This window comes from Dermacentor variabilis, chromosome 3 (genome assembly GCF_050947875.1).
Source record: "Dermacentor variabilis isolate Ectoservices chromosome 3, ASM5094787v1, whole genome shotgun sequence".
NCBI classification, from domain to species: domain Eukaryota; kingdom Metazoa; phylum Arthropoda; class Arachnida; order Ixodida; family Ixodidae; genus Dermacentor; species Dermacentor variabilis.
This window is the reverse complement of record NC_134570.1, coordinates 161,686,052-161,700,837: the sequence shown is the minus strand read 5'-3', so window position 1 is coordinate 161,700,837 and position 14,786 is coordinate 161,686,052. Positions and strand designations below refer to the sequence as shown.

At 46.8% G+C, this 14,786-nt stretch overlaps 1 pseudogene; it reads right to left on the bottom strand.

Moving 5' to 3' along the window:
• Nucleotides 1–11,220: 11,220 nt before the first annotated feature.
• LOC142576780 (U2 spliceosomal RNA) lies at nt 11,221–11,400 on the bottom strand (annotated as a pseudogene).
• Between the last annotated feature and the right edge of the window lie 3,386 nt (nt 11,401–14,786).

Genomic DNA, 14,786 nt, shown 5'->3' with positions numbered 1-14,786 from the left:
GCCCTGCTCCATACTGGAAGTCGTGAGCGTGGAAGGTGAAGAAATGCAACCGGAGGAGTTCGGAAAAGAATCAGGTTGGTGCGAAGTTAGAAGAGGCACAAAGAAGCGATGCAGCGGTGTGGCCGGATTGGCGGGACACGAGCAGCAGGGAAGAGCCTTCGTCGGGGAAGCAAAAAATTGAAACAAATGGAAGAACGAACGCAAGGTGCGACAAATCATCAAAGCAAGTAGGCTGCCTAACCTGCCAAAAGAAGACTACAGGGTTATCGTGCGTCCACGAGGCGGACTTTAGGTATCAGACTAAATGCTGGATCGCATTTACTACTATCTGCGCAACGCTGCCGGGGTCGGCCGAGAGACAGCGGAGGAAGACAGCATATGCATAAACAGCAAACAAAATATAGTGGTGCTCAGCACGCCTTCCGAGGACCGGGCCAGGAAATATGGGGCTATCAATAAGCTACGCCTTGGAGAACAAGAATTTGAAGCAAGTGCTTACAGAGCAGCTCCTGATAATACATCCAAGGGTCTCATCAGAGGAATATCCCAGGAGGAGAGTCCGGAGGATATAGTGACCAGTCTGGTCACGCCACGCAATCCTGGAGTCTTGCACGCCAAGAGAATAGGTAACACAGACAACGTGATCATTTTATTTGAAGGTTTTCACGTCCCAAGATATGTGAGGTATGGAGCGAAGCTTATCCAATGCTCCTTGTATAAAAAACACATCGACATATGCTATGGATGCGGAAGAACAGGGCACAGGGCTGACGTGTGCCCCAACCCTGAAGACAAGATTTGCCTGAAGTGTGGGTGCAAAAATACTCAGCAGGATCACAACTGCGACGCGAAGTGCCAACTGTGTGGCAAAGACCACCTCACGGGAGACAAGAAGTGCCAAGCAAGCTACAAGATACCGTACCTGGTCAGGAGACGCCGCTGGGAGCGACGGAGGAGGGAAGAAGAAGAGGCCGAAGAGGAAGTGTACTACTACCAAAACTACAAAGAAAACAGAGGGAGCAACAACAATAATCATAAGACTGTAGCGAGCAAGCAGCCCTCAACCGACAGAGAAGAAACAAGCAGGAAAAACTATGGAAGACACCGCTCCGGTTCCTTCCCGAGACTGCCAGGGGAAGCCGGTGGCGAACGCTCGAGGTCCAGGTCCAGGACCAGATGGTGGACGAGATCAAGGTCGAGGTCCGGTTCGAGAACTAATCGAGGGGGAGACGGGAGCAAAGCACAGGTGAGCTGGGCAAGCGCGCTCTCCGGCACTGCTACTCAATCGCCTAAAGTTAAAGGGTCCGCCCTAGAACAGGAAATGACTCAGACTAGAAACATGTTGGAACAGATTACCCGAGAGAATGCAACGCTTAAAGATGAGATCAAGCAGCTTAGGGCAGAAAACGCGAAGCTTCAGCAACAAAAGAATGGCAACGCACCTTCCGCCAGTGCGACGTCGACGCGTAGTCGGGCTCCAACGCCCGTTCCCACGCAAGCGAACGGAGAAGCACCACCACACAAAAGGAGGGCGCAAGAAACGGCTGAAGAAAAGAGTGTCGTTGCAATCAGCGAGGTTATGGGAACGTTTAGAGGAATGCTCGATGGGTTACAGCAACAAATCACAAACATGTATGTAGAGATTAAACAACGATTCGATGGATTAGAGAATAGAGTAGCGGCACTAGAAAGCACACCAAAGGATATTAGGCCGGCAGGCGCAGGACCGGTTAAAAGCAAACCGTATAGCAGGCCGACTGCGGTAGAAAATATAGCAAGGCCACCGGGGAAGAACAGATAAATCAATATGGCGCCGCGTAACCAATACGCGATTTGGCAATGGAACTGCCGCAGGTATCGTCGCAAGCGAGGAAACCTGCAGCAGTTCGTAACAAGTAAGGAGGCGCCAGATGTCATTGCCCTGCAGGAAACAGGGGGGATCGCAAAATTATCGGGGTATAAATCGTACAGTGTTTCCAGCGAGAAGGCAACCGTCACGACGCTGATACAAAGAAACCTCTCGGCTGTAGAGCACGATACCGGTGTGCGCGGCATAGACCATGTCCTGATTGAAATGATCCCCTCCCGTAAAGAAGAGGGAAGTCTATTTATTCTGAACATATATAGTCCACCCCGGCACAAGCCCAAATTCGGCCCACTCTTCCGTAAAGTGTTGAGCGTAGCGCACAAGCAGGCACTAGCCGTGGTCGGCGATTTTAACGCGCCACACGCGGCTTGGGGATACAGCATAGAGAACATTAAGGGCCGAAGCCTATGGGCAGACGCTCAGCACGAAGAACTAACGCTCATAACTGACCCTCAGGCACCAACCAGAATAGGAAACAGCGTAACCAACGACACGACACCAGATCTCACATTTACGAAGAATGTAGCAGTTTCTCGATGGACAAACATGCGGGAAAGCTTAGGTAGTGACCACTACATCGTCGTCACAACGGTACAAGCAGGCGCAAGGAAAAAGAGGGGGAGAGAACTGAAGCTAGCAGAATGGGACTTTTTCCGCAAAATCCGAAAGGATGATGCGGAAGACACTATAACGGACATTGAGAAATGGGCAGAGAAACTGCAAGAAAACATTAAACGAGCTACCAAAACTGTTCCAGAGGAGGCAGGTATAGAGGAGATGGATAGCAGATTATTGCACATGTGGGAAGCGAAAGGTAGCATGCTGAAAAGATGGAAAAAGCAAAAACATAATCGGAATTTAGGGAAGAGAATTGTGGAATTAAACAAGGAAATCGAGACATATGCAAATCGGTTAACCCAACAGAAGTGGGAGGCCACGTGCGACTTGATGGAAAGGCAGATAGGAATGTCCAAGACCTGGAACATTCTCCGATGCCTCTTGGACCCCGGAAGTACAAAAACCATACAAAGACACAATCTACAGAAAGTTAAACACAGCTACAACGGTACAGAAGAAGAGCTCTTTCGAGAGCTCCAAAAGGTGTACGTTGGAGATGCGGATAGAGAACTACTTCTGGATTACCTAGGTAACGAGAATCCTGATCTTGATACCCCTATTACGGAGGCAGAAGTCAGATATGAACTTACCAGGCTCAACTTGAAATCTGCACCAGGACCTGATGGCATAAGCAACAAAACACTCAGGAACCTCGACGATATATCTATCCGAGCTCTCACGGCCTACATGAATAACTGCTGGGAGCAAGGCAGCATTCCAAGTCAATGGAAATCAGCCCAAATCATTTTTATACCAAAGCCTGGAAAGAAACCACACCTGACGAACTTAAGGCCCAAATCACTGACATCCTGCGTCGGTAAAGTCATGGAACATGTGGTTCTCACACGTCTCACGAGATACATGGATGATGGAGGACTTTACCCACATACAATGGTTGGATTTCGACCAAAGTTATCGACGCAGGATATTATGCTCAAACTAAAACATCAGGTCATAGATGCGGGTGAGAAAAGTCTAGACACTAAGGCAATAATAGGTCTCGATCTAACTAAGGCCTTTGACACCGTCACACACAAGGCCATACTACAAAATCTCCAAAAAGCTGGATGTAGGACGTAAAACATACGCGTACATCAAAGCTTCTTGACAGATCGTACCGCAAAGATTTCAATTGGAGAATCCAAATCGGACGCGCTCAAGCTAGGTAATAGGGGTACCCCGCAAAGTTCAGTCCTCTCTCCCTTTCTATTCAACGTGGCAATGATCGGTCTTTCTGCGAGACTCGAAAAGATAGAAGGGCTCGGACACAGCCTCTACGCGGACGACATCACCCTATGGGTGGCGGGTGGAAGCGATGGGCATGTGAAAGAGATCATTCAAACAGCAGTAAACACGCTGGAAGACTACATCAAAGACAAGGGACTGTGATGCTCCTCGCAAAAATCAGAACTTCTGCTCTATAGGCCCCCATGCCGGGGTCGAAAAAGCATTAGGGAAAGACCGGGCATTGTGGTCACAGTAGAAGGCACCACGATGCCGATAGTGGAGAGCCTGAGAATACTGGGACTCCGCATATCCGAAAACGGCCATAACGGAGAAATCATTAGACTACCTGACAATAGTGTTCAACAAACAATCAGACTAATAAAACGGATACCCAACAGGCACCATGGAATGAAAGAGCACAATCTCATCCGATTAATAGAAACATTCGTAATCAGTCGTATTGTATATGTGGTTCCTTACCTCAAGCTCTATGCTGCGGAGAATGCCAAGATAGACTGCATTATTAGAAGGGCGTATAAGCAAGCCTTGGGACTTCCGGCAAATACGTCAAACGAGAAATTCTTGGCGCTCGGCGTGCACAACACATTAGATGAACTTATTGCGGCCCAGAGAGTAGCGCAGTATGAAAGGCTTACACAGAGTTTGACGGGGAGACACATCTTACATGACATCGGAATAACCTACGAAGCACAGCACGGAGTGCGGAGAGACATCCCAAAGAAAATAAGGGAACATCTATCAATACCCCCAATCCCCAGAAACATGCACCCAGAGTTTCACCATGATCGAAGAAACGCACGAGCGAGAGCTCTCCACAAAAGATTCCGTAGTGCCAGGGACGTGGTCTATGTGGACGCGGCGGAGTACGCAAATGGACAGAGTATGTCGATAGTTGCTAGGAGTCTAGAGGGTGACTGCAGAGTTAGTGGGACGCTAAAAACATGGAAGGCAGATCTGGTGGAGGAAGCTGCCTTAGCACTGGCAATAGCCTCCATGGAAGCTAACATCGTAGTAAGCGACTGCAAGACAGCCGTCAAGAACTATGCAAAAGGAAGAATCTCGCCGGAAGCACTGAGAATTATAAACAACTTTCGTGAACATCGCGACATTCACATTATATGGGCACCCGCACACTCCTCCCTTCCCGGGAACGAAATAGCGCACAACCTGGCTCGAGAACTGACAGGCCGAGCAGGTGACACGCAACAAATACTGGGAACGGAGAGAGACCGGATGACCAGCTTTAACGAGATCACCAAACACTATAAATTGGGAAGGGCCCATTTCCGCCCGGCGCACTCCTCGTTAAATAGACGGCAAGCGACAGCATGGCGCCTCTTACAAACAGATACATATACGAACCCGGTGGCCTACCACCACAACTACCTGGACCTTTACACGGATAGATGTAGATTCTGTGAAGAAAGGGCGGACCTACAACATATGGTTTGGACTTGTCCTCGTACACCCATACAGAATAAAATAATTAACACGAGAGAGCAGTGAGAGACCGCGTTGCTCAGCTGTGCACCGGAAGATCAACTCAAGGCAATCCATCAGGCCGAAGATGCCGCCAGGGCCCAAGGGCTCGAGGCTATCATTTAGGTAGAGGCCTAGGTCTCAAAACTGCTGTGCACAAATAAACAATATTCCTCCTCCTCCTCTAGTGCCTGTCTGTTTAATAAGGAACCAACATATTACAGCATTCAACACAATTCATATTCATCCACTGACCTAGCAATAGGCTCCGCTTCCCTTCTCCCTCATTTAGAATGGAATGGGATGAATAATCCATTTGGAGGTGACTACTTCTCAGTAACTTTAAAATTAATAACGCAGCATGACAACCCTCCCCGTCTTCCCATTTGAAAGTTAGCATCGACTGACTGGGAACATTTTAAGGAATCAACTCATTTATCACCAGGTTTTATAAACAATTTTAGTATAGACGATGCTGTCCCATATTTTACCGCTTTAATTTGTGATGCTGCTGAAAAGTTTATCCCGCAAACGAATGGTGGTTCATCTAAAAGGCGTGTTCCCTGGTGGAATGATGACTGTAGAAATGCACGAAAAAGGCACAATGAGGCATGGGGAATATTCCGCAGATTGCTGAATACAGAAAATGTAATTGAATTTAAACACATAAAATCGCAGCGAAGGCGGATACGACGTCAGGCTAGCAGAGAAAGCTGGGCAAGGTTCCTTTCACGTATAACTTCGAACAGAGAGAAGGCGAAAGTTTGGAATGGCGTAAGGAAGGTAAAAGGGCAGCAAATAAATCCGTTGGCTCTGGTGCACGATCAAGGGAATACCTTAGAAGAACAGGCAGACACCCTAAGGGAGCACTTTGATCATGTGTCAAGCTTAATACACTACTCAAAATCCGTCATCATGTACAGACAAATAGAACTTAACGCATTTGAGCGGAACTCTCCACAAAACGCACGATACAACCGACCTTTCTGCATTGCCGAGCTGAGAGCTGCCTTGATCGTATGCAACAGCTCTGCACCGGGACCTGATAGAATAATGTACAACATGATTAAGAATGTACATACTTACACACAACTGGCACTACTTGCACTTTTCAACACTATTTGGGCTGCTGGATATATTCCACCTGCATGGAAAGCAGCGATCGTGGTCCCCGTTTTGAAGCAATGTAAAGATCCTTCTTCAGCGGCAAGCTACCGCCCGTTAGCTCTCACGAGTTGCCTACGTAAGCTGTTTGAGAAAAATGGTTAACCGGTGACTCATACATATCCTTGAAATGAACAAAAATGCTTGATCCCTAACAGTGTGGCTTTAGAAAGGGTCGGTCCACAAACGACCGTCTCGTGCGCATTGAGCGGAATATGCGTGACGCGTTTGTACACAAACAGTTTTTCTTATCGATATTCTTCGATATGGAGAAGACGTACGACACAACGTGGCGATACGGGATCTTGCGAGACTTGTCAGTAAATGGGCATCCGTGGCAATATGCTAAACCTGATAGAAAGTCACCTGTCGAATCGTACCTGCCGGTTGAATGTCGGGCATGTATTCTCACGTCCATTTCTATAGGAAAAAGGTGTACCCCAGCGAGGTGTCCACAGCTGCACACTCTTTATAGCTAAGATAAATACACTCCGCGCTTCATTACCAACAGCTATATTTTATTCCGTCTACGTAGATGACATACATATAGGTTTTAAATCCTGTAACCTTGCAGTGGGCCAAAGACAAGTACAGCAAGGATTGGACAAGATATATAAGTGGGCAGACGAAAATGGGTTTAAAATCAACCGCCACAAAAGTTCGTGTGTTCTCTTTACAAGAAAGAGAGGCTTGGTTCCAGATCCGTGCATGGAACTGTGTGGGCAAGAAATACCTGTCAAGAAAGAACACAAATTTTCTAGGTATAATACGTGACTCTAAGCTTACTTTTAACCCACACATAAAATATCTCAAAGCTAAATGTCTAAAAAACAATGAACTTACTCGATATACTATCACATACAACATAGGGTAGAGACAGGAAGTGAATAATAAATATTTATAAGAGCATCATTCAATCACGGTTAGACTATGGCGCCGTAGTATACAACTCTGCCGCCCCGAGTGCACCAAAGATCGAATGAGTGGTCACTCAATCTGCAGACATCTTACACCAGCTTCACATATTTGCTTAAGGTGCACTCTAATCCTGAAAATCCATGTTGTGAAACTATTACCGATTCGACATGTACTGCACTTTTCGGTAATCGACCCTCTATGAGACAGCCTTTCTCACGCTGTGTGATGGCGCTTAGCGTGGAAATGGATGTTCCACTTTTCGAACACCGCTTAATGCCTCCAGTGAAGCAGCTACCGCCTTGGGATTGGCAGGTGATAGAATGTGATATGTCTGTTTTAAGAGTTACAAAATACGCACCAGAGCTCGAAATACGAATTCATTTCCATGAACTCCAATTGAAGTACTGTTGTGCGGAATTCTACACCGATGCGTCAAAATCGCATGGTGGTGTGTCTTACGCGGCTGTTGGACCCGCTTTCTCTAAAGCAGGTGTTCTGTACCACGTTACAAGCATCTTTACTGCAGAGGCCTACGTAGCACTGTCTGCGCTAAAACACGTACAGAAATTAAAACTAGAGAAAGCGATAATATTCACGGACTCGTTAAGTGTAGTAAAAGCACTAATGTCCTTAAGAAAACACAAAAATAATATTTTCATTGAGCTTTCCTCTCTCGTGTGCAATATTTGTTCGTCTCGTAGACACCTGACAATATGCTGGGTCCCTGGTCATAGATGCATCGAAGGCAATGTGCGGGCCGACCAAATGGCCACATCATTACACCTCTCCCCCCCCCCCCCCCCCCAAGCTGGTAATTACACGACTGCTACTCCTGCCATAGACCTCAAGCCTTTTCTTTTGCGAATGCAACTGCAAAGCTGCTGGCACCTCATATGGGAGCAAGAATTAAATAATAAGCTCCATTTGATTAAGCCAACGATAGGTTTCCGGCCCCCCGTAACAAAAACAAGACGGTATGGTGTCCTATTCTGCAGACTCAGAATAGGACACACATATGGTACTCACAATTTTCTGCTTACTGGCAACCAACCTCCTACCTGTGGTAGATGTGGTGAAAGGCTCACCGTGCTCCACGTGCTCGTGGAGTGTCGGGAAGCCGCAAGAGACAGAAGGAAACATTTTCATCTAGTATACCGGTATTGTCTCCCTCTCCATCGCGGTATGTTCCTTGGTAAGGAACCCCTTTTTACCGCCAAAGCTGTCTTAGGTTTCTTGAATGATGTGGTTTTACATGTTAATAGCCCAATGGTATCGTAGCGCTTCCTCTATCTAGAGGATACTGCTGCGGTAGCAGTCCTTCTATAGCACACGCCTTCAGGTCCTTGCGCTTCAAGGAATCTGTTAGGGCAGTAGTGCTTTTCGAATTTTTATCGAAATCACAAATCGTACATCGTAACTCTATTACATTGCACCTTTCGCGTCCTTGGCACACTTCATAGCCATCGTGAGAGTTTTATTACATGTAGCTCTTTCACACTTTACAGTGACCATCTTTTAAGCCCTTTTACAGCCCCGTAACATTCATTGCTCGTAATATATCGCTTCACTTTGATCTAATTACACTTCGCTTGGCGCTCTTTGGCCAAACCTGGCCCTTGCGCCATAAAACTCCCCACATCCTCATCATTATCCCAAAAGTGGCGACTCCATCTTTTCAGGAGGTATTTTTGTTGGACTGCAGCATTCTTCTGTTGCTGACAAATAGACAGTGTTCGCTTCTGGCTTTGCAGCTCACCCTCTAGTTCTACGATACTCATGCGCACAGCAGCCACATTTGTTGTCGAAAGAAGCTCGTTTGATGAATTCCGTAGTAGAAACAAAGGTAAAAAACGAATCGTAAGACATGAGCAGTAACATAATGTGTAATTTTTTAAGCAATGGAAATATTTTATGTTCACTTCTGACAATCTGCTTTGAATTCAAACAAGAAAAGCTCACAGTCAACTTGAGCTGCACATCCTGGGAGAAGGTTGTGGCTAGCCGATGTAGGACGACTTAGGATGGCTGACCATACTGCAGATGTGTGGCTGCGCAAGGAGGCAGCTAGGAATCCTGAGTGAAAAATATAGCAAGACAATACGGCATAGGAGATGGAGTGACAAACCAGCTTTAATATAAACATTTGTAGTTGCATGAAAAATGCATCCCCCACTAACCTTATATCTGCGCCCCTGATTCTTTGACACAAGCTGAGAGCTGCTCTGCAGTTGACCTTGAGGCTTCATTAGCTGTACTCAGCTGCTCATGCAAAGTTAGGTCTGCCTAATGCAAACAGTGTAACGCTCTTCTGACCCCACCCCTCATGCATTGACGCGAACGCATTTAAAGAAAGCGAAATCCATTTACGGAGGCAAAAGCCAACTGCCCGATACAGTTTGTGCTAACGTAATACTAGCTGAAGGTTATAATTGCGAAATTAGTCATGCCATCAGAAACCAACAAACACTGACACCAAGCGCAACATAGGGGAAATTACTTGTGCTTAATAAATGAAATAAAGAAACGATAAACTCATGGAAATGAAAGTCGATGAAAAAACAACTTGCCGCAGGTGGGGAACGATCCCACAACCTTCGCATTACGCGTTCGATGTTTAATTATTCTGCGCGTTGTAAAGTGTACTCAATGTGCCATGCAAGGACTGGTTCTTGTTCTTTCGGAGTCGGCATATGTCTGTTCCGCTAATTGATATTCCAATGTTGACCCAGCTGCGGCGTTAGGAAAAGTTAAATAAATTATTATGTCGTTGACTTACCCTTCAAGAGAGAAGCACACATTCATTTGATTTAGATAAGAATCTGATTTTTTTCGTTTTTCTAGCAGGAACATTATAAGTGATAAACGAAGAAATTTAAACCGCTCGGCGCGGTATCATTAGCAATAACTACGCCTAAATTATTTCCACCACCCACACAAGCCGGCACAGCCAGCTATGCGCAAGTAGTGCCAACGTTCAACCTTTAAACACAAGTGTTCACGGCCTTCAGGCTAGTCTGCTTTGATTAGCGATTGATGTTAATCAGAATCAAACATTTATATCCTATTTGGGTTAAGGACAGACAAAATCAATTGCGACTGAAAAATTGCCGTGTAGTAGCGCTCATTCCAAATTAATTTCTATTTAGATGGATGCAATTTGCGAACTAAAGAGCCCCTTTGACAGCGGTATGAATCGCCTTCACCGATTAGGGCACTCGCCTGACTTCGTGACGAACGAAGCGCGAATCGCACGTTGGCCGCAGCCAGGGATCGTTCTCGCTGTTTCAGCTCGTATTCCGATTTTAAGCAGCCAAACCAAATGTCATCCTCACGTCATAAGTCGTGCAAGGATGGGTGCCTGGATATCAACAGTATCGCTCATTCTTGACACGCCAGTGTCATTTGCCCTAAGTTAATAAAGAAAGAGAACGCACATGGAGCAAAGCGAACGAGCCAGTGAGGGAAGACGTGCCCGGGAAACACTGATCTCAAGCGAAATAAACGAAAAAAAGAAACGCTGCCACGCGCGTGGTGTGTGGCGTTGCTGAAGGTGGCGGCGCAGAAGCCCCTCCCGAGGCGGGTGATCTGTGAAAACAGCTTCTCCCCCTTGCAAAGCAGAACGATTGGTGGGTTTCACAGGAGCGATTGCTACTTTCGTTAACGATCCATATATTAACCTTCTCAGCCACTTCTGAACATAAAAGGCTGCTGCAGTAGTAAGTTGATGCATCTATGACTGTTTCAAATCCCACCGATAATGATGATGATAATGATTTATTCCCTTTCCCTTTGAAGCGGAGCAATGACAAATATCCACCTAGCCTGCTTGAATTATTCAGGTATGCTGCACATGTTTTACGCTGTAGCATTTTGCAGCGAAGCTGTTTGTGGCTAAGCTTCCATGCTGCTTTGTTCAGCGTTGTCAAAAAACGTGGGCCGATCGCGGAGGAAGTGCAATAGCTGACTGACCCGCGGAGGAAGTGAAGCAAGCTTCAAGCATTCGGCCAAGTCGCAAAAGTAAGTTTAATATCTTACGTCCCAAAAGAACCCGTCTCATATATTAAGCTGGTAAGAACAGATACTACAATTTGACACGCGTCGGCCATGTCTACGTTCGCACCGTCCTGTCGTTGTCGGCGTTCCAAGCGCTTGCGTAACTACTTTCCCTCCGCTCTCCCGTAGCGGCGGTCACGTTGAAACGTCACGTGTGTCTAGTTTCCTGCAGCTACTCTGGACGGCGCTCCCGTCGTCCACGCAAATGCTTACAAAAAATCAGAGTAAATGAGTTCATACTTTTGTTCAAAATTCTGTGTCACCACTGTGCCTTGTGCTAAACAGCTTCGCTGGTAATCCACCTTCACAGAGTGGAATGGCTCACAAGCGGATCCAGTGGTATCAATCTATTCCCTCCGTTTTTTCACCAATAATGTACACGTATCGCACTTATCTCGATTACTGACGGGTTGTTACCTCCGTATACTTTAAGTGCAAGCGCTTCTGGAAGGGGTTCATTACCTACGGGTCTCACTGGGTGAATTTGTTCTGATTCAATTAGGATATGCTGAGTGGTCTTCGGAATTTTTCGTGTGTATGCTGCCGCTGCAGCAGGCACATGTCTCATCTTCTTGCGAATATTTGCTACACTATGTTTTTATCCTTAGGCAACCAGCTCGAGCTTCAAAGAGCAAGGCACTGCCTTTGCGTTGTGCAGCTTTTTGCTTCTCATTTCTTACTTCCCATTGTGAATCTCCGTTGTCTTATTACAGCGAAACTGTATACCTCTACCTTCCAAGGAAATTTTCGTGTCGTAAGCAAAAAACTCCTGATACGTGGGCCGATACCGAAGATAGTGCAGTACCGGCCTGACCCGTGGCGGAGTTGCAGTTCGCCATTAAGGGGCCCACATAAGCAGCGCCGCTGGTCATCCTTCTTCATAGAGTGGAATGGCACTGATTTTTTTGTTTCCATAGTGATAGTAGTGCTATCTGCAAGCAGTGATGGTGAATAAAATAATTTGTGGCTGATTCCTTTGTAACGGGCGGGCTGCTTTAGAGCGCCCTAGCCGGATAAAATATATACATGGCGTTAAAAAAGCGGGAAATGTAAGAGGGGCGGAGTACCGACCCCATTCTTTTGTAAACACAGCCCGACCTGGTGCACAGACATTGACGTTTAGACACTGAATTTGATCTGTTCCCCCCAGAGTTGGCCATTCTGTGCCGTTGCCAAGTCTTCGTTACGCGCATTACGTTAGACACCATCGCAACCGGTTCCCGCACCCCGTTCTCGCTCCGAAATCCAAGTGCTGGCGGAAGTGCGGTGTCGTCGGTGTGTCGTGGGGAGAAACCGACACACTGGAGGGCTAGGTGTTCCAAGTATTCCTCCTCGAGGCCACATGTCCGACATATGAAGTCAGCCGAAAGGCCGAAATCGGACCGGTACGACGGTGGAAAAACAGGTAAGTAGTCTGAACGTGGCTGCCGTGCCGACGATTTTTTCTGTCGTGGGTTACGTTTCTCTCGGCATATGGCGCGGATCATTGGGGGGTCAAATGCCGTTTGCGCTGATGGGGAAGGGGGTGAGGAGCGAAGGGAAAGTTAATATCACCAAAAGACTGAGACAGCGGTGTCCAGTATTCCCGCCGCTGTTCATGGTATTCATGGTATTGATGGAAAGGACGCTAGAAGGAAGTGATATCGGGTTTAATATCTCGCAAAAGCAGGCGGGCACCATAGTAGAGCAGCATCATCCATGTTTGTTTCATGCGGACGACATAGTGTTGCTTGCTAACAAGCAAAGTGATATGCAACGTGTGGCTGCAATCTCTGGACAAGAATGTGAAAATTTAGGGTTAACATCTTGCGTTGAAAGTCAGGTTTTATGGTATTCAATGAAAACCATCAACAGACAAGTGTCTCGGGATGGACGTATGCGCCGGCGCCGTTGCGCGTGCAAACACATTCTGTCGTTCCTACTGGTTCCTATGCGCCTCCCAATTTCCACTCGCGACGTTTGTCGGCGTAGCGCCCCGCTCAAACGCCATCTAGACAAGAGAAGGCCTGAGCGCTCGGCGTGGGACGTCACGGAGAAGAGGCCGGCGGCGTGCACAGGGATACGGTTGAATGAAGGTATCGCGCCCTTATGGGCAACGTTAACCAGAGCGCATTTACTGTTTTTTTAGGCAGAGTTGAGCAGATAGTCCCTAGAAAACAGAGGGTGTTCCAAGATTTCTTTATTCATGTAAAACTATTTACGCGCTGTTTTTTTAAAAAGCCTGTCCATAAAAAGTTAAATTATTCAGCCTTAGGATTGAGAACGAATTTTGGGTAAATGATGACAGGGAGCATGGCTTATATTGACATGTCACAGTGCTGCCCTCTTCTTAGCTCCCTTGCCGTAATTGATCGTCGGCGTCAAAGAGTTTGCCACTCATGTGACCACAAAAGTTTTCAACAGAATGTTAGCACTGCACATTAACACATATCTCATGACAACTTCACTGGTGGGCCCTTCTACGCATTCGGGACACAAGCTCTTAATCCAGTCTAGATTAAGCTCTAAACGAATGATTTCGCTTTCGAGGCATTATTACATACAGTACCGCAGTCCATATATTTACACCACCTCAAATGAGTTTAGCAATGTAGATACAAAGCTTTCGTGCAACTATTTACAAAGAAACAGCTGCCTTATTCCACTGAATACCAGCCTTTCTCTTCTTTGCCTTAGCATTGGCACCCAATATTCTGTCATTGATCTTGCGGAAACATGAACGCATATTTTTCGGCCCCAATTCGCGATTGCTCCCGCAATTGGGCACGCAACACTTATTATGTGTATCCTGGCATGAACTTAATCTACAATCCGCTGCGATGAAGGCTTGCCGGAGACACAACCGTGATTGCACCAGAAGCGCCGAGAATACCATGCACGGTTCACGTCCAGGAAAAAACAAAAATGCGCTCGGAAGCATGTCGCAGCGTGCCAGAACTTTTCTAACCCCGAAGCTATCCAAGGAGCAGCGGGGTTCCCGGAACTAATGGAATTGTTATCGCCGTCGTCGCCCACTCGGTCTTCCGCATATCATTTTCAACACAGCTGCGCCGCTCGTAGCTTCGTAGCACGCTGCACGGAACTTTAATGTGCGTCTCTTTTGCGTGACGTAGCTCAAGGGGAGAGGGTACAGCGAGAAGGCCCTAAGATCTGTAGAGGGTGATGCCCACTTGCGATGGTGTGCGGTGGGGGCGCTTACGTCGTGGCACAGCCGCACGAGATACTTAGACACGTTCGAATATCTGTGGCAATGCAGAGACTAACCTAGGCCTCAAGTTTAGCGCAGAGAAATTGGTAGTCATTGCGTGGCGTTAATTCAACAGTATACCCATAGTCAATCAATACGAATAGCTAGGAGTTTCTATTTGGCGGGCCCGTGTTAACTTGGTAGGTCGGATCACATCAACGATAAATCAGTGGGATAAATGAAAAAAAAAAC